Genomic DNA, 20,913 nt, shown 5'->3' on the forward strand with positions numbered 1-20,913 from the left:
TTAAAAGGGAAAAAAAGTCATGGACTTCATAATAAAACACCAAACACTGCAGAGACATGACGAGTTCAAGCAAGGCCTCATCAAAGTACTCGTATAGTGTATGATGTGTATTTTGTTTTTTTCATTGCGCATTGTCCTAGATAGTTCTTTAAGTTCCTGTCAGTTTGTGCTACTTTTTATGCCTTCATTAATATATTTGCAGATATCAAAATATTGGGGTCTGCTTTTGATCTCAAATAATTTCTAGCATAAACAGTGTGAGAATATTTATAGGAATGTTCACTGAACTGAGTCAGTCTGCCACAAATCTGGGGAAGGTAATAAATTCCAAGAGCCATGTTCAAATTAAAGGCCCTTGAAACATTAGTAAATATTTTTGGGGAGGATAACTATTAAATGCACAGAACCCAAAATGTTTAGCTCCAACATGAAGGTAATACATGTCAAGTCACATTTTTTAAAAATCCCGACAAGGCAGTTTTTACGCATGCCACAAAGCTCAGGTCTTGTCTCCTCAAGATTAAAATGTATTTACTGAGATTGTAACAATTAAAACTTTGTTAAATAGCATTAGCAGTGCCCCAAAAAATATGTTTTGATAAATAAAAGTGATACAAATATCCACACAGTAATGTAATGCATGACTCCTAACAATGTTTACATACAGAAATTGTTGGGAAGGGAGAATACCAATTGACTACCTGTCTACTTAAGGAGTGCTATGTCTATTAGGTATAGCTACTACAACAGCATCAATTGAAATCTTACATGAAACAACCAACCTCACTGATGGTATTAAAACTGTATCTCACATTGTAAAACACTCTGCAACATATCCGCATCGGGCTTCAACATAATGAGATTTTCTATACCGCTTGTGAGCCTATTTCAGCTGACCTTTGGGTGAGTGCTGCGGTTTACTTTGGACACAAAACAACCATTCACACTCACATTTACACCAATTTAAAAGTTTCCAATTAAACTCCATTAAACCAATTAAACGAACGATCTAGCAGATGGCTAGCGTGTTTTTGAAATGCGGGAGGAAGCCGGAGAATCAGGAGAAAACACACGCAAGTGCGAGAAGAACATGCAAACTCCAAACTGCAGGGTCAGAGCTGAGTTTCAAACTCAGAACCTCTCAACTGTGAGGCAGACCTGGTAACCACTACAGTGCAATGCTGCCCAGGCTACAATGCAGATGTTTTATGAATGTAAATTGTTTACCTCAAAACAATCTTTGACTTCATGTTAAAAAACATCTCGTTGCATTAAAATAAAAAGTGGTTACAATGTCCTATAGCTTTTTTGGCTATACATTTTTGCCATTGTTGAAAACTAACTTTTTGAGCTCTAAAAAGCCTGGGATTTATTTTCAAGTTGCAATTTCTTTAAACCTTCTTTAGCATGAGTTTACCAAGATCACTCAAAAACTATATAACCACTTTCAGTGTAACAGTGGTGGGGTGACAAATTCACAAAGGCTTACATCTTGCCGTTACGATACACTGGCATTGGGGCCAAGCGGGACAGTGACCAAACAGATCGAGCAGATGGAACTGGTGTGGAGCAACAGGACCTTTGTTATGTACTAGCTGTTAAGATTTTTCGAAAGAGACAGACGTTTATGATTTTTCTGGGTCTCGACAAGTGCGACTGCACAAATAGTAATACACTTGTATGGTTTGTGATTATGTTAAGCAACTTGTTAATTGTTGTTATCTTGTCATTGCGAAACTACATTTAAGATTATGTACTTGTCACATGCTGGTTATACTGTTACAGCACGGAGTAAAATGTACTGGGTGTCCTTTCTATGCGATGGTACTGAAATGACTTTGAAGTTACAACCCCAATTCCAATGAAGTTGGGACGTTGTTTTAAACATAAATAAAAACAGAATACAATGATTTGCAAATCATGTACAACCTATATTTAATTGAATACACTACATACTTAATGTTCAAACTGATAAACTTTATTGTTTTTAGAAAATAATGATTAACTTAGAATTTTATGGCTACAACGCATTCCAAAAAAGCTGGGACAGGGTCATGTTTACCACTGAGTTACATAACCTTTTCTTTTAACAACATTCAATAAATGTTTGGGAACTGAGGACACTAATTGTTGAAGCTTTGTAGGTGGAATTCTTTCCCATTCTTGCTTGATGTACAGCTTCAGCTGTTCAACAGTCCGGGGTCTCCGTTGTCGTATTTTACGCTTCATAATACGCCACACATTTTCAATGGCAGACAGGTCTAGACTGCAGGCAGACCAGTCTCATACCCGCACTCTTTTACTACGAAGCCACGCTGCTGTAACACGCGCACAATGTGGTTTGGCATTGTCTTGCTGAAATAAGCAGGGGCGTCCATGAAAAAGACGTTGCTTGGATGGCAGCATATGTTTCTCCAAAACCTGTATGTACCTTTCAGCATTAATGGTGCCTTCACAGATGTGTAAGTTACCCATGCCATTGGCACTAACACAGCCCCATACCATCACATATGCTGACTTTTGAACTTTGCGTCCATAACAGTCCGGATGGTTCTTTTCCTCTTTGGCCCGGAGGACACGACGTCCACAATTTCCAAAAACAATTTGAAATGTGGACTCATCGGACCACAGAACACTTTTCCACTTTGCATCAGTACATCTTACATGAGCTCGGGCCCAGAGAAGCCGGCGGCGTTTTTGGGTGTTGCTGATAAATGGCTTTTGCTTTGCATAGTAGTTTCAAGTTGCACTTACGGATGTAGCCCCGAACTGTACTTACTGACATTGGTTTTCTGAAGGGTTCCTGAGCCCGTGTGGTGATATCCTTTACACATTGATGTCGGTTTTTGATGCAGTGCCGCCTAAGGGATCGAAGGACACGGGCATTCAATGTTGGTTTTCGGCCTTGCCGCTTACATGCAGTGATTTCTCCAGATTGTCTGAACCTTTTGATGATATTATGGACCGTAGATGATGAAATCCCTAAATTCCTTGCAATTGTATGTTGAGGAACACTGTCCTTAAACTGTTCGACTATTTTCTCACGCACTTGTTCACAAAGAGGTGAACCTCGCCCCATCTTTGCTTGTGAATGACTGAGCAATTCAGGGAAGCTCCTTTTATACCCAATCATGGCACCCACCTGTTCCCAATTAGCCTGGTCACCTGTGGGATGTTCCAAACAGATGTTTGATGAGCATTCCTCAACTTTCTCAGTCTTTTTTGTCACCTGTCCCAGCTTTTTTGGAACGTGTTGCAGCCATAAAATTCTAAATGAATGATTTGCTAAAAACAATAAAGTTTATCAGTTTGAACATTAAATATCTTGTCTTTGTAGTGTATTCAATTAAATATAGGTTGAACATGATTTTCAAATCATTGTATTCTGTTTTTATTTATGTTTAACACAACGTCCCAACTTCATTGGAATTGGGGTTGTACAAATGTCATGCAATAAACTAGTGCAGTGGTAGAGAAATACAGAACATCATCACATGCTCAGCTACTGCTTTTCATTTGATTATTGTACTGTATATTTATAGCCTTTAAGTGTTTTAAATTCCCATCCATCCATCCATTTTCTGAGCCGCTTCTCCTCACTAGGTTCGCGGGCGTGCTGGAGCCTATCCCAGCTGTCATCGGGCAGGAGGCGGGGTACACCCTGAACTGGTTGCCAGCCAATCGCAGGGCACATACAAACAAACGACCATTCGCACGCACAGTCACACCTACGGCAATTTAGAGTCTTCAATTAATGCATGTTTTTGGGATGTGGGAGGAAACCGGAGTGCCCGGAGAAAACCCACGCAGGTACGGGGAGAACATGCAAACTCCACACAGGTGGGGCCTCAGAACTGTGAGGCTGACGCTCTAACCAGTTGTCCACCGTGCCGCCGTGTTTTAAATTATTTAATAAAAATATTTTAAGTAATTATGACTTGCTGCTGCTGATGCACAATTGGAACTATGTCATAAACTGAAGATATTAAGTCAATATTTTGCTTGCCACAATGTATCTCTTTTGCTGCCAACCATACTCTAAGCTGCCGTAAAGCTTTGATATACTGGCTAATGTCAGCCCTTGTGCCAAGTAAGAAGCAGGAGAGAGGGTTCTCAGACGAAGAATATTTCAGAGTGCTAAATGGAGCAGAACTCAATTCTAGCTCCACTCTTAACCTTCCCATGCCTCATGCAATGCATGAAAAGCACAAGAGCCAGAAGACAAATAACAGAGGAAGTGCACTAAAAAAAGGCAAACTTGACATAACACAGTTAGAAAAAGTGATTGTAGAGAATGTGCTTGAGTTATAATTGGTACACTTAATAGTCCTTTTGTGAATTAATTGTGAAAGGGTAAGGGCCATCTACACAGGCTGATCCCCCACTGGTGGAGTCTCTCTTGAATTACAATACACTCACCATGGCAAACATACCTTTAGTCATAAAGTACTGCGCTGACGTTCTCTTCCAGTTCCTAGAAGAGAGGGTTCACATTGTGTTATAAAATCCTGGCACTTACTGATGATTGAGGAGACAAGCTGACATTTTAATGAGTGACAGTTAATGGACAACCATCGAGACTGACCCTGATAGCCTCAGTCACATGTTTGTGTAGGCGAGAACACAGTGTGCATCCTTTTTATCCCTCAGCATTATGATGATGAAACAATGATGGACTAAATGCCAGAAGTCAATGTGGTCATGGAAGCCCAGTGGAATTTATTTATAATTAAGGTCTGTTTCTGCATTAATGGTTTCAGTAATAGATGTACGCGACCCTGCTATGGCTGCAATGACCAAATGCATGGTCATGGAAATGTAGTATGCATAGTTTTTTGCATTATCTAATGACTCACCCTCTCATTAAATTTGTTATTTGAAGATAGATCAGTAGGAGCTCAGTCTCTAAACAAACCAAATTTAAGACCTATCAAATGCTGATTATGGGCTCAAAATTAATTCACAATATATATACAGGCGGCACCGTGGATGACTGGTAAGCACATCTGCCTCACAGTTGTGAGGACCTGGGTTAAAATCCGGCCTCACCTGTGTGGAGTTTGCATGTTCTCCCCGTGGCTGCGTGGGTTTTCTCCAGGTACTCCGGTTTCCTCCCACATCCCAAAAACATGCATGGTAGGTTGATTGAAGACTCTTAATTGTCCGTAGGTGTAAATGTGAGTGTGAATGGTTCTATGTGCCCTGCAATTGGCTGGCGACCAGTTCAGGGTGTACCCCGCCTCTCGTCCGAAGACAGCTGTGATAGGCTCCAACACGCCCGTGACCCTAGTGAGGATAAGTGGTACAGAAAATGGATGGAATATATATAAACTTTTTTTTAAAGATTTTGTGATATTTGTCTATACATTTTTGCCCACAAATGAATTAAGGTTTTTTTTTTGCTCATAATGATCTCTGTTGCTATGCATGCAAAATGCAAAACACATTCTCCCTGCTTCCATGGAAAATAGATCAATGTTATTTATTGTGTCTGTGGCATTTTTAAGATAATTAAATATCATATTTAAAAAGTCGGTGCCATTTTCAAGGATAATTATGGCTTTAATGTGAGAAAATAAAATGTAAGCATTTATAAAGGATCTACCAACCCCGCAAAACTGTCCGGTCTGCAGCGTCCAGAAGCCTGTTAACCCACGATCTAGCAGATGGCTAGCGCCTCTCGTCACAGCGTGGGAAAGCCCCACTACGACTCGTGGGACATAATCTGGCCACCAGAGGCTTTAAATGGATATATATTTTTTGCGGCTCAAACATATAGGGTTGTGTAGGCATACTATGCTAAGTATGCTAATCAGGTAGCCTATCTATCGTTAACTTCAACAGTCCAAGATCCAAAAATCCAAATCCAATTATTTCTGTGTGAGCGACTTAGAAATCCGTCAGCTGTCAGGGAGCAGCAGAGGTCAGATAAAACAGGCAGGGTCCAAGAACAAATTTAATCCAAACACATGTTCAGGTTCAAATTAATGGAAGGAATTGCTAAGGTGAGTGACAATCAGGCTTTGAGGAGAACAGCAGAACTGGTTCAATAGAGCAAGGAACAGGTGAAAACAATGAGGCTACTAATGAGACGTGTAAAGCTCAGGCTCAAGAAATGACTCACATGAACTGGGTCTTCAAAATAAAAGGATGGACAGCAATTGAGCAGAACATGAAAAATCTCCAGTGTATTGCATTTTGTCAATGATACAGGAAGGTTTGATAAGATAAAATATCCATCCATTTTCTATACTCTTCAAGATCACGGTGAGCTGGCACTTAGCTCAGCTTATGTTAGGTTAAAAGTGGACTTCAACCTTGACTGTTCACCACTCAATCATAGAGCACAACAACAACAAAATAAATTACATGTATTTGTGTAATTAAAATATTAGGTTTGACAGTGTCTCACTATTGGCTTGGTATTAGTAAAGCAGTATTTTTCCCATACAGTTTATTCTGAGAAGCCCCCACTCATACCCATTGTGCTTGATTTCACTGCAAGAGCAGTATAATCAGCCATAATGTCTTGCAGATGTTATGGATGTTTTTCAAGCCAATAACACAACCTCAGGCAGCCATATATGAAACCGCACCGTCAGTGTTTGTATCTGTGTGCGTGCGTGTGTGTGTAATTGTATGAATACCGCAAGACCCAGGCGTGATCAGAGTGAAATGTTCTGAATTCATATCACATTTTCATCTGAGTATGTGTGATTTATGTTGCCCGTCCTGCCTGTCATTGAACGATCACCTAAAAAGTGCAAACAAATTTGCTGACGAAAGATTTCAGCGACTTGTTCCATAATCACAATCGAGAAACATGCTGTACAGTGATGACATGTAAATAAAGTCAAGCCCCATAATCAGAAAAAAACTCACATAGAATTGTCTATAATCTAATTCACACAATTCCAAAACTATCCTTAACATCTCCCATTGTGTCTAACATTACAAATATGAACCATATAGCCCCACTAAATGATTGATGCCAAACCTTAGCCGGGAATTTGCATGGATTGCCTGCACTTGTGAAATAGGAAATGAAACATGGCTTGGATGTTTAATCAGATTGTGTGTATTTCTGTGGTCTGGCAATAAGGGACCCTGTGGCTGAGGCCTAATGATTGAGAACACCGAGCTCTGGTCATGACAGGAAATGCCAACGCTGAAAAACTTCCACCCGGTAGTAGTAGTGTCATAAACACAATATTTTACAAAAAAAAAACATGTTTGTTTCTTTTACAAAGAAACATGATTGTGCACAAAAGCAAAGTAAATAAAGACATAAATGAGACAGTTTGGTGTAGATGTACTTGACTGGCCTGCACAGAGTCATGACCTAAACCTGATAGAACGCCCGTGTGATGAATTAGACCTCACAAATGCCCATATGGAAGAATGGTAAAAAATTCTGGTCAAAAATACAGACTACTAAATCTTCTGGAATGCCTTCCCGTAAGAGTCAAAGCTGTTATCGCTGCAAAGGGTAGACCGACGACATCCATCCATCCATCCATTTTCTGAGCCTCACTAGGGTCGCGGGCATGCTGGAGCCTATCCCAGCCATCATCGGGCAGGAGGTGGGGTACACCCTGAACTGGTTGCCAGCCAATCGCAGGGCACATAGAAACAAACAACCATTCCCACTCACAGTCACACCGAGGGGCAATTTAGAGTCGTCAATTAACCTACTATGCATGTTTTTGGGATGTGGGAGGAAACCGGAGTGCCCGGAGCAAACTCACGACGGCATGGGGAGAACATGCAAACTCCACACAGGTGGGGCCGGGGATCGATCCCCGGTCCTCAGAACCAGTCGCCCACCATGCCACCAGACCGATGACATATTAAACGCTATAAATTAAGAATGGGATTTAAAAAAAAGCAAATACTTTTGGCAATATAGTGTATGTAAAGATTGGCGACATTGACATACTTTGAAATACTCCTGATGATCCTGTTGGGTGTGGGGCCACTCACTTATTGCGACAAATAACTCATGAATATACGAATTGCTTGGGTATCCCCTCACTCACAATCTCGTCCTATAGACTTTTATAATTTACATTTCACTTCACCACACGACCCTTGTCCTGCATCCTTCTTCTCCTGTCCTTGTCCTGTCCTATCTTGTCCTGTCCTTTCCTCACAGGGTGTAACACTACTGCCCCATACAACACTCATATCTTGTTTCATTGTTCGAGATATATAATTATCTACTTTTCTCATCTTATTTACAATTAGTGCTTTGTCTGTTGTCTTCTTTTCTCACTTCCCTCTTGAAACTTTGTTCTGTTTGACTGATCGACTGAATAAATATCCATTATAATACTAAGAAACGGCGGCACGGTAGCCGACTGGTTAGAGCGTCAGCCTCACAGTTCTGAGGACCCGGGTTCAATCCCCGGCCCCGTCTGTGTGGAGTTTGCATGTTCTCCCCGTGCCTGCGTGCGTTTTCTCCGGGCACTCCGGTTTCCTCCCACATCCCAAAAAACATGCATTAATTGGAGACTCTAAATTGCCCATAGGCATGACTGTGAGTGCAAATGGTTGTTTGTTTCTATGTGCCCTGCGATTGGCTGGCAACCAGTTGAGGGTGTACCCCGCCTCCTGCCCGATGACAGCTGGGATAGGCTCCAGCACGCCCGCGACCCTAGTGAGGAGAAGCGGCTCAGAAAATGGATGGATGGATGGATACTAAGAAACCACAGCGGCAGCTTAAAACCTCCACTGTGACACAGTAAAACAGTTCCGGCATAAAAGGGATACAGATCCTCCATTCTGCTCCATTCACCTAACAGCCAAACAGGACAAAATAAAAAAAGACTGTCATTGCGCCACATTTAAAGGTAATGAGAGGAGCCACTTTGATTGGAGTCAGCTCTGGGCACTCTTGATTCCGCTAGGTTGGTCTACGAAATAACCAATACCGGTCTAAGCTACCCCTGGCACACAGTTGCGCTGCCTGCCACACCAGATTTACCCCGTTTAGTTGGGAATATAGTGTACCATTTAGTAAAAAGTCTTTCAGGATGCACATGGTCTCTAGCAATACACATCAAAATGAATCAAAACGAAAAATATTGACATATTTTGACAAAATCTTAGATGTTCTCAATTATTAATGGCAAAGCTTGATAACATTTTCGACTGTTTTTGGGGCGCGGGGGTTGGTTTTGTTAAAGAACTGTTGCTGCTGAGAATTGTACTAGCCCCCTTTTGCATAGCTCTCCAGGCTGATTAGTAGTATTGTGTTCAAGACCACAATATCAGAGTCCAAGACTTGCCCGAGACAAGAACTACATAGAGACCAAGACAGACCAAGACTTTTGGGAGTTGAGAGCAAGACTGGGACAAGCTGAGACCGAGATAAGACCAAGACTGAGACAAGCCGAGACCGTGACAAGACCAAGACCATGAAAATACAATTTAGAAAAAATAAAAACCATGACAAGGTTGAACCGTTAAAGAGTATTCTTGCTTTAATTTTAAATGTATTTTTAATACATCTGACAGCCAAACACATGTCTGCAACTCTTTAAAAGTGCAACATGCAAAAATCTCAAATCTTAATTTTTTTTCAACTAAATTCTTGCAAGAAAATACATCTTTGTATGTATTGAAAAATTAAACGTGCGTGTAAAGCTAGTTTACGAGTGTTGCAAACAGTACAAAGAGTGAAAAATAGCCAGTTTTGTTGGTTTGGCATAAGCTACAGCCAAACTATAATACTGTTAAATGAAGCCGATTTAAGGTGGAATGGAAACCTCTTTCCAGAAACATTTATCTCAGAAAGACAAAATTAGATTTGTGTTTATCAGCTGTGTTAGTAACACATGAATTGAAGGTATTTGTTGTTTTAGCAAGTGCTTGTCCGTATTATCACATTCATGAAGTTGAAAAATATCAGATCAGTGCTGTTCTCGACCGTTCTATACGGAAGATCCAGAGTCCAGCCAGTCTGAGACCGAGACAAGACCAAGACCTTTATGAGTCGAGTCCGAGATAAGACCAAGACCTTCAAAATGTGGTCTCAAGACTGAACTCGAGACTGTAAGTTAGCAAGTTATCTTGGGATACTGTGGGGTTCATTTCTCTCCTCGTTGTCAATCACATTCATTAAATCAATTGAGGCACTGATATTTCTTTAGGTGTAGTGTAGAGGTGGGGAATAACGTAGGGCCATAAAGTGGCATAAGTACCAATGGGAGTCTACACCAATGACAAACTCATGGTACTCTGTTACTGTGCCTCTGTATGCACTGTTCAAATAAATTAAGGAAGACCTGGCAGCCTTTTAATAGTCTGTCACAGTCTAACCGGTTTAGAGCACTTACAATGGACCCAGGCACTAAGCCCACCAGCTCTCATTTGATTTTTCACATTGTGTATGTGAGTCAGTGTATCATGTACTGTCAAAGTCCTTCTGTGCAGAGAACTGAATGGGTTGATTCTCAAGACAGGAGAGATGAGCACTCTTTGGAAAGTTCATTTCAAATTGCAATACTGTATATTATATGGTATATTTTAATTCTGTCTACTTAAATATGGTTCCCTAAATAAACTAAAAACTAATGGAACAAACATAACATGTACAGTATTTGCCAGGCGTACTTCGTTCGACACCAGAGAAAGGATGCAACGCGTGCTGACTGAGTGAATGGAATCGCAGATCATGTTAAAAATCCCAGCACACACAGTTTTATAAATCACACAGATGTCCAGAGACAAGACAATTTGTGTTCACCAAAAAGATAAAATCCATTGAAACTTGTTTTACTGAGTATTTAATGTAACCAACATTTTATTATTAATACCTTACAATACTGTCCTGACTTGCAGAAGAAACAATAAGTATTCCAAGCACTGCAGATGTGTACTCACTGTACTTTCTGTCACTCAGTTTTGAAGCATGTGTTGTCGATATCTCATTTAAGAAAACCAACTACTGACGACTTAAGTTTTGGTTTAGGTTAATCCAAAGTCACTTCTCATTCATCTTGAGCATTGGTAGGTAATTGTGATTTTACATCCCACAAAGTAAAGCCCTTAAAATGTCTTCATTTCACATTTGTTGTCAGATTTAAATAAACCGTCCACAGACGATGACAAAGATATGTTAAGTCTGCCAAGTGTCTTCAATTTCATGCGGTTCCTGAAGAAATCAACAAATCAAGTGTAACTATTTGTTTTTCATTCTCTCCTCCCAAGCCTGCAAATTGATCTATGAAGGATGGGATGGCAAAGCCAAAAACTCTATCCTGAATGGCTGAAGATTTCAAGCTGTGTGCCCTACAATATGTCCGACAACCTTCCTTTAATTAGGCCTTGAAGACACGATTCATTGCAAGTACTGTCCTGAGAGCGAAATTAATTACAGAGACAAAGCCTATTGTAGCTCAAGGCAAAGATGAATCATTGCAGTATTTGTGGAATGACAAATGCTCTGCATTCAAGGGCTAATGGCGAAAAAAGTAGACTTGTGTGCCTCATAGTCACAAATTCTCCATGACATTTCCAGCAATAGTGCTTTAATGTCTCTCAATGAGGAATTATCTTTTACAAAGGACTACAACTCGGACTTAATTGATGAATAGAATGTGGAGCATCCATTTTCTATATGGATTGTCCTCATTAGGGTTACAAGTGAGCTGGAGCCTATCCCAATTTTGGGCAAGAGGTGAGGTACACCCTGCAATGGTCGCCAGCAAACACAATCCGTTCTGAGATGCCAGCAGACATCTGATTTGTTAGAATGTTTCCAATATGAAACAATGGAAATTAAAATACGCTCAAATCAAACAGTTCCCATCATATAACCTTTTGCTGCTGTTTAAGTCTAAAAGGCCGATGACCACTTTTATACACACTTTTATGAGTGAAGGTTTTTAAAAAGGGAAATTGGAAAGTTTCCAAATTTGTGTTTTCGAAATTGAAAACCTCAGGGTTTTGAAATTTGAAATTTTGAATTCCTCAGTACCGTCCATTTAAATCATTCCCCCCTCCCCGTCTTTCCCTCTTATCGTTCAAGTCTAACCATTTTGTCTTCTTGGGTGATCCACAGTGCTCCCCCACTTGTCTTGTGCAGGGCATCAGTCAGGGGACATGGTTTACTAGCTGCCTGTAGGAAGGCCATTCATTCAGCTAAATGACTGTGTCATCTGTCAGCATGTATGAATGGGTGTTTGTGAGTTATGGACAATTAAGCTAATCACAACATCAGGGGTTGTGCCAGAGCACAAGCTTAGCAAAGAGAGACAGATGGAAAGGGAATTTGGTGGTCCTGGGACCCAGGGGCAGATCTGGGAGGGGGTGGTCTTGGAGGGCCGCGGCCACCTGAGGCTTAACCCCATTGGCCATCCCCATCATGTGTGCTTTTATGTTGCATTTTTTCTTACCAAGAACCAGAATTACATTTCTTTGAAATGTGGATTGTTTCTGAAGAACAATAAGACACGAAGGAAGCGCTTCACCTGCAATCACACACACGCACACATCCCAGTTATCAGAAGCAAATGTCAATTATGCTGTTAACTTACACTTATCTGTGCATCCACCGCTGTGCTTAGAGACACTCCGTGTGAGGCTGTTATTTTTTTTTAAATAGGCCCGACTGTTATATCACTGAAATCAAAAACTCAACAGCTTGCTTAAGACTTTTAAAATGGCAACTGACAAATTATGTACTATATTTTCACGACCATAAGGCGCACTTAAAATTTTCTCCAAAATGGAAGGGGCGCCTTATAATGCGGCGTGCCTTATGTGTGCACCGAGAAAATAAAAAGAAAAAATGATGACTGTTGCCTTCTGGAAATCTTGACTGACTCCAGCCTCCGAAGTGCGTAAGAGGAGAGCACTTAAATCGATGGGCGAATACGGAAAGGGAATGCTAATATTTTAGGGTTACTTCATCCAGATTTCATATCTGGAATGAAGGTGTTTGAATGACTTGCCTGTGAATATTGTCATTTATCCATCTTATTTCATTCTCAGGCCCAAATGGTTTCGGGCTTGGAGTGGGCCTCCAACCTGGAGCACAAATACTTGGGTTTCCACACCAAAAAACAGGCTCGTGCTGTACAATCTAGCCTCACATGAACTGATAAAGCCTGCTCGAATGAGAGGCAAAACGTCTTCTAAAACAACCAGAACAGTCAAGTTGCGATAGATTCAATGCCCTGAGAAAGTGCTTGAATGACAGATTTAAGTATATAATCCGCAGATACACGCTTTTTCCTTCGTATGCACATGGGAGAAGACAGCCTATGTGCATTAAGATCACTAAAATTACAAAAATTGGTCAACCTTGGATTTGTTCAAAACTGTGTAATTTTGTTGTCTCTTCCCCTTAGTATTCCAGACTTGACCATGGAGAGATGGACTCAGTACCCCTACTAGCTGATTTTACAGACTGAAAGATCACCCAGTGTGTACATGGAAACTCTGATGAGGTAACACCATGAATCTGCTCTGGAGACGTGGGTGGATTAAATTAAAGGGCTCACAGGGCTAGCCATGATAACCTACGCCATTACTTTACTTGACAAAAATGACTCTATCCTTTCCTGATAATATGAGAATTAGCTATACAGAGGAAGATATGGCTACATTTAGCCAGCCAACAGTTGTGGCAATCAAGAAAGTTATCATGCAGCAGCAGAATGATTGTTCTAAGCATTATGTTATAACTACAAATACTAACACTCCATCTTACAGCTACCAATAAAGTCATACAATTCCATGCTGTTTTATTACAATTTTATTTTTATTAATTAACAGCATCATTGTATTTTGCATCTCTGGGATATGCAGATGAGATGTCAGAGGACGTCATATGGTGCGATGAAACATGGTAGAAGGCATCCCTAATAACGATATATAATGAGGAGGAAGGCTGAAGTGAGGGTGTATTTGGGTTTTTAGATAAATGCAGATGCAAAATGAATCCACCATAGTTGGCCTGTATCCAGAGAATGCAGGGAAAAAAGGTTGTCGCGGAGGGGAACAAGTACCTGTGACTTTTTTTTCTTCTATTTTTGCAATCAGGATAATACTGATAGCTCATCATTTTGATCACTATAAATTTGACGTGAAAGTTTCATTTCAACACCATAACAAATGTGGAAATACAAAGATGAACATCCATCTATTTTCTGAGCCGCTTCTCCTCACTAGGGTCGCGGGCGTGCTGGCGCCTATCCCAGCTATCTTCGGGCAGGAGACGGGGTACACCCTGAACTGGTTGCCAGGCAATCGCAGGGCACATACAAACAAACAACCACCCGCACTCACATTCACACCTACGGGAAATTTAGAGTTGTCAATCAACCTACCATGCATGTTTTTGGGATGTGGGAGGAAACCGCAGTTCCCGGAGAAAACCCACGCAGGCACGGGGAGAACATGCAAACTCCACACAGGCGGGGCTGGGGATTGAACCACGCTCCTCAGAACTGTGAGGCAGACGCTCTAACCAGTCATCCACCGTGCCGCCTCCAAGATGAACAATCTAAGAAAAATCTGAATATTGAACTTGAATAAGAAGTACTGAATAACAGCTAAAATCTCCATATATTACAACTACTGTATTCATACGGCGGCACGGTGGACGACTGGTTAGAGCGTCAGCCTCACAGGAGTGGGGTTCAATCCCCGGCCTCGCCTGTGTGGAGTTTGGATGTTCTCCCCGTGCCGGCGTGGGTTTTCTCCGGGCACTCCGGTTTCCTCCCACATCCCAAAAACATGCATGCTAGGTTAATTGACAACTCTAAATTGCCCGTAGGTGTGAATGTGAGTGCTAATGGTTGTTTGTTTGTATGTGCCCTGCGATTGGCTGGCAACCAGTTCAGGGTGTACCCTGCCTCCTGCCTGATGATAGCTGGGATAGGCTCCAGCACGCCCGCAACCCTAGTGAGGAGAAGCGGCTCAGAAAATGGATGGATGTATTTATACAGGCAAAATAGCTTCCAAAGCAATGTCAAGGTGAAGAGTATCAAGGTCGTGGTGTTCTTTTACATTGTATCAGCACAATAAAAAAAGTGAGAGTTTTGGCTGTTCACATTTTTTTCTTCTTAAATTGAGTGCAGACACTGAAAAAGGTATTCTGTGAAAACAGAGGACAAGGGTGCAAAAGTGGGCGTGAGTCATAAGTATGTCACCAGCAAAAGAGCAATGGCCAACCACAGGGCTGTTTATGCTATTCAAAATAAAAGGTATGTTTACAAACAACCAGAAGTGTATATTTACAACACTTGTCATACTGGTTGTATTAAAGAGACACGTGATATTGTGACTACTGCCTTAGCATCCATACATACAGCGTTTTTGAATATACAGTATGTGGGTCATTTGTATATGCAACTTGTAAACACACCCCTAGACATAACTGTAATGACTTCAAAGTTAGAATTACCGGTACATCTTTTTTTTCCTACATATCTTTCTCATTCATGATCGAATTAAACAAAAACACAACCCAGATTAACCAGGGGAAATTCCTTGATTGTGAAATGTTCCACAACAGCCCCGCAGAGACTGGACAAATGTTTTGCAGCTGGGGTGGAATACAAATGGACACTTTGGGATTCCAACGTTCAAGAAATGACTTAGTCACTTTTATGGAGGATGTTGGTGAAGAGGAAGAGCCGATAAGATACTTTATCATAGATGACACTGATTGTGATCATGCCGGACGGAGTCTATAAAGAATAATCAGTTCTAATAAACCACAACCAGGAGTTGCAGTACTTCTTTAAAAACTTACTGTATCATGGCACCTTTCAAAGTTTGACACAATCTATTCAGTCACACTGGTCGACCTTCGATTTGGTAGTCTTTCAAAACGATAGCTCCCGTCCAACCATCCATCCATTTTCTGAGCCGCTTCTCCTCACTGGGGTCGCGGGCGTGCTGGAGCCTATCCCAGCCATCATCGGGCAGGAGGCGGGGTACACCCTGAACTGGTTGCCAGCCAATCGCAGGCGATAGCTCCCATTGGGATCAATTATATTTTTAATAATTGTAATAGTTTGTTCCAGAGTCGAGCTTGTGCGAGAGAGATTGTATCAGTCAACATTATGACTCACTGCTCCTCCTTGTTCTCTTTGTTGTTTTATTAGTTTGGTGATCTCAGCATTTCGTCTCTGCTTTTTGCAGATGATGTGGTTCTGATGGCTTCATTAAGCCGCAATCTTCGACTCTCGTTGGAGCGGTTCGCAGCTGAGTGTCAAGCAGTTGGGATGGGAATCAGCACCTCCAAATCTGAGGCAATAGTCCTCTGTCGGAAAAGGGCAGAGTGCCATCTCCAGGTCGAGGAAGAGATCCTGCCCCAAGTGGAGGAGTTCAATTATCTTGGGGTCTTGTTCATGAGTGAGGAAATAATGGAGGGGGAGATTGACAGGTGGATTGGTGCAGCGTCTGCAGTGATGCAGATTCTGTATTGGTCTGTCGTGGTGAAGAAGGAACTGAGCCGAACGGCGAAGCTCTTGATTTACCCGTCCCTCTACATTCCTATCCTCACCTATGGTCACGAGCTGTGGGTTGTGACCGAAAAAACAAGATCCAGGGTACAAGTGGCCAAAATGAGTTTCCTCCGCAGGGTGTATGAGCTTTCCCTTAGATATAGGGTGAGAAGCTCACCCATCCGGGAGGGGCTCAGAGTCGAGCCGCTGCTCCTCCACATCGAGGAGGTGGCTCGGGCATCTGGTTAAGATGCCCCGCCCCCTAGACGCCTCCCTGGTGAAGCCCCAGGGACGACCCAGGACACACTGGAGAGACTATGTCTCTTGGCTGGCTTGGGAATGCCCTGAAGAGCTGGACGAAGTGACCAGACTATGGAAAAGCTGAAGAAGATGGATGGATGGTCATAAGTCTTATCTTGGATGGCAGCCATTTTGAGCAGGTCGCATTGAATATAAAATATTTTCTGTGGGACGCTTCATCATTGCTCATCAGTTGATTAACTGGCCTGATAATTTTTTGACTGGCCGTAATCATACCAGTTAGAAGCTTGGCAAGTATGCCAATACAAAAGATGTTTCTCTCAAATACCATCTTCCATATAATGAAGACAAACGTTATTGCAAACGAAACTGCAGTGTTTACTTTAATTGTTTCATTATTAATGCCAAGTCTGAAAAACATATTTGCTATCAGATCAGAATAGAAGTCACACTTAATGATTGAATATTTAGTTCACCAATAACCAATCATTTGTTAGAGCTTTCAATAAGTATGTACTGTATATTTGTCTATTGCAGAGGAATAATGAGAGCTCTTTCTTACGGTCTGACTCCTATACGACTTTTCCTGCTACTGTTTTGTATTATTACCCCCTGAGCAATCTTCATCCACTGTATTAAATATGGAAATATATCTGCTTCCATTGTAATTACAAACTCACCGGAGGCAAAGCTTTTTGATCACTGCTCTGCATGTTCTTTCCCGTTTCTCTTTCATTTACCTCACCTCTCTAAGCTGATGGGGACAGTCACATGCTGAGCTAACAGTTCCTTTCTAACATTCTGCTGGGTGTTATGTTTTTGGCCATCGGATAGGCCTTGCAACTAGTATTCTTGATAAATATGCTATGGAGGTGGTTATCCATTTAAAGCATGTCAGTTTGGATATAAATTATGGGGATTTCTGTTTTGCTCAACGTGAGTTGCATGTGTAAAAAGCCTTTGAAAGCAAACAACTGAAGGGTTGAATTATGGCTTTGTTTACTATAACTGTCGGGATGAGAAATCTTCAGACACTGGAAGTATTTCCTCGGGTTCCATGATATTATAAGATTGCTTCAAGCAAGGAAAAAAAATGAGATCGGATAATAAAACTGTCTGTCCCAGTTGTCCTTCAAAAATGGGGCAATTACAAACAGTACATCTATTATGTTTTGAGAGAAGAGGCAAAGATACTGTAAGGGCAAGTATTTGATGACTCTGTAGAGACATGACCGGCAACCAAGAGCAAAGCGCTGCTTATTTTTTTGCCATTCCTTTGGTCTGCACAACAAAGTCAACAAATGACCTCTGGATTTAGCTTAACAATTTAAACAACCACAACGGTGCTAAGGTCATGATCATAGTTTTCCAAATCGACTTGTGCCATTTTCACAAGAAATGGGCAACATATTATATTTGGTAGTTTAAGGTGCTCAAAATACAAACATTGCTAATACTGAAAACCTTTTAAACATATGTAGCTACATATAATATGATGATATCTCAACAAATATAATGTACGACCACCCTCGGTCGATGAGCGCAGTTAGTGTCATCTGGCCCGTGTGATCATTTCATGATCAGAAATTATTTGTCGACAGACAAAGACAAATTGTGATATCAAAGTTGTGTATCAGATCAGAATATGCATACCTATAAAATAAATGGGCGGCACGGTGACCGACTGGTTAGAGCATCTGCCTCACAGTTCTGAGGACCAGGGTTCAGCCCCGCCTGTGTGGAGTTTGCATGTTCTCCCCGTGCCTGCGTGGATTTTCTCAGGGCACTCCGGTTTCCTCCCACATCCCAAAAACATGCATGGTAGGTTAATTGACGACTCTAAATTGCCCGTAGGTGTGAATGTGAGTGTGAATGGTTGTTTGTTTGTATGTGCTCTGCGATTGGCTGGCAACCAGCTCAGGGTGTACCCTGCCTCCTGCCTGATGATAGCTGGGATAGGCTCCAGCACGCCCGCGACCCTAGTGAGGAGAAGCGGCTCAGAAATCTTTTTTTATTTTAAGCAGAAATCACACCAATAATCTCTACAGAAAAACTAAAGCAAGTGGTCTCACTGTACCATTACTTTTGGATGGTAGTGTACATATTGTATGCCCTTACATACTGTATTATACCAGCGTAAAGACATAGTCTGATTACAGATGAATCTCATTTGTACCATTGTGGATATATCATGCTGGTAAATGCATTGCAAGGAAGAGTGGTGCAGTGGAAAAATAAAAGAGACTGAAAAACATATTTGGTGTGCACCCCTGCAAATAGATTTAATAGAAGGAAGCGATACAAGGAAATAAGTTGTTACCGGATCTTTCAGACTGTGACAGAACCATAATGATAAAATGTCTAAATTTCCCTCACGCCTTGTTTCAGTCACGCCCAAATATTAGCAAACCAGATGACACCAATAAAGACAAATCAAATGAATTAAAGAACAGCAATTAATTTCATGGATAAAAGGGAAGCCATCCAAAACAGTCTCCATCTCAATTAGTCTATGATTGCACTGTCGATGCAAAGGACAACTGAAAGAAAACAGAATAAACTGTAGTGAAGTCAAAGAAAGAGAACAGTCAAAACAACACACAAGGCAAAGAAATAAGGACAAAAACAATAAGTTGCAGTCACTGAAGAAGACAACCTGTGATAAAACTAAGCAAGAGCGTGAGATTTAAACAAGATATAGGACAGTTAAAAATTCACCATTAAAACAAGAACGGGATAGTCTAGATAGATCACTGCTTCATGATAATGTAAAGTAAAATGTTTCTTATTCATTAGTGTGGGTAAGTCTTTCCAAATTTTGACCAATACTTTATCCAGAAGTATTTGGACCATGAAAGAATTCATGTGACAACAAAATGGATTTTAAATAAAAGATCAAGATAATGCGGCGCGCCTTATGTGTGTACCGAGTTCCAAAATCTGTAAATGTTGTTGTGTGACTTTGATGAGCGCTCCGCTTGACTGACTGGACTGGGAAATTTCCTGCCGACACGCTGCTTATATAGAGGAAAGGCGGATGTGACCGAGGACAGCATGCGGACGTTAAAGGGGGAATGGTGCGCGTGAAAGAGGACGCTAAAGACACGTACCCAGTAGGTATATAGCGCTGGTATGTGCATTGTGCAAAACATCATCAGTTTGGCTAAGGACCCACGAAAATGGCACCTACAAAGAGACACGCTTACAAAGCACAGTTTAAACTGCAAGCTATCAGTTTCGCAGAGGAACATGGGAATCGAGCAGCCGCGAGAGAATTCAAGATCAACAAATCCATGGTTCGCAAGTGGAGGAAGCAGGAAAACGAGCTTCACCAAGTCAAGAAGACGAAGCTGAGTTTCCGCGGAAACAAGGCAAGGTGGCCCGAGTTGGAAGACCAACTCGAGCAATGGATTAATGAGCAAAGAACAGCCGGGAGAAGGGCAATAACTCGGAGCTTGCCATCATTCTGGGAGGCTTGACGAAGGAACTCCAACCGCTGGACATCGGTGTAAACAGGCCGTTCAAAGTGAAATTGCGAGCGGCGTGAGAGCGATGGATGACAGATGGCGAACACAGCTTTACTAAGACTAGGAGGCAGCGCCGGGCGAGTTTGTGAATGGATTATGGATGGTTGGGCTAACGTGTCTGCTTGCACTGTTGTTCGAGCTTTCGTAAAAGCCGGCATCATTTCTGAGGAGCCGCACGGCAACGAGACTGACTCCGACGAGTACGAGAGGGAACGCGCCATTTTTGATGGAGAACTTGCCCCGCTGTTCATTTTGGATACTGAAGATGAGGACTTTGATGGATTTGTGGATGAGGATTGATCAAAAAATAACGCGAGTACATTGTTAAATACTTCAATATTTCCCGCTGCCTTTTTAAAAACATTGTTTTAGCGTGCATGCATGCTATCGTATGTTTTAAGCTAGCGTATGTTTTACCATGCCTGCGCCCAATAATACGTAATTACGTAATTATGTATGTGTTAAATACAGAAATAGACCCCGTAACTGAGACTTCACATTTTAATACGGTGCGCCTTTTGGTCGTGAAAATACGGTAGTTCTTTCTTCTCAGCGATACAGTTGTAACCAAGGCTCGGGACATGTCTGTGATTATTTTCTGTAATCCAGGTCATGGTATTCCACAAACATTTATTGGACTTTAAATGGGAAACATTATG

General features: G+C 41.5%; 1 protein-coding gene across 1 annotated transcript in view; it reads right to left on the reverse strand.

The window, feature by feature from the left end:
* Positions 1–20,913, reverse strand: part of rbms3 (RNA binding motif, single stranded interacting protein) — a 398,433-nt gene that overhangs the window by 322,617 nt on the left and 54,903 nt on the right. The window contains exon 3 of the mRNA XM_061760185.1: positions 4,434–4,474. The gene's annotated coding sequence lies outside the window, so the exon portion shown is untranslated. The remainder of the gene's footprint in view (positions 1–4,433; positions 4,475–20,913) is intronic.

Source organism: Phyllopteryx taeniolatus, chromosome 21 (assembly GCF_024500385.1).
Source record: "Phyllopteryx taeniolatus isolate TA_2022b chromosome 21, UOR_Ptae_1.2, whole genome shotgun sequence".
NCBI lineage: Eukaryota > Metazoa > Chordata > Actinopteri > Syngnathiformes > Syngnathidae > Phyllopteryx > Phyllopteryx taeniolatus.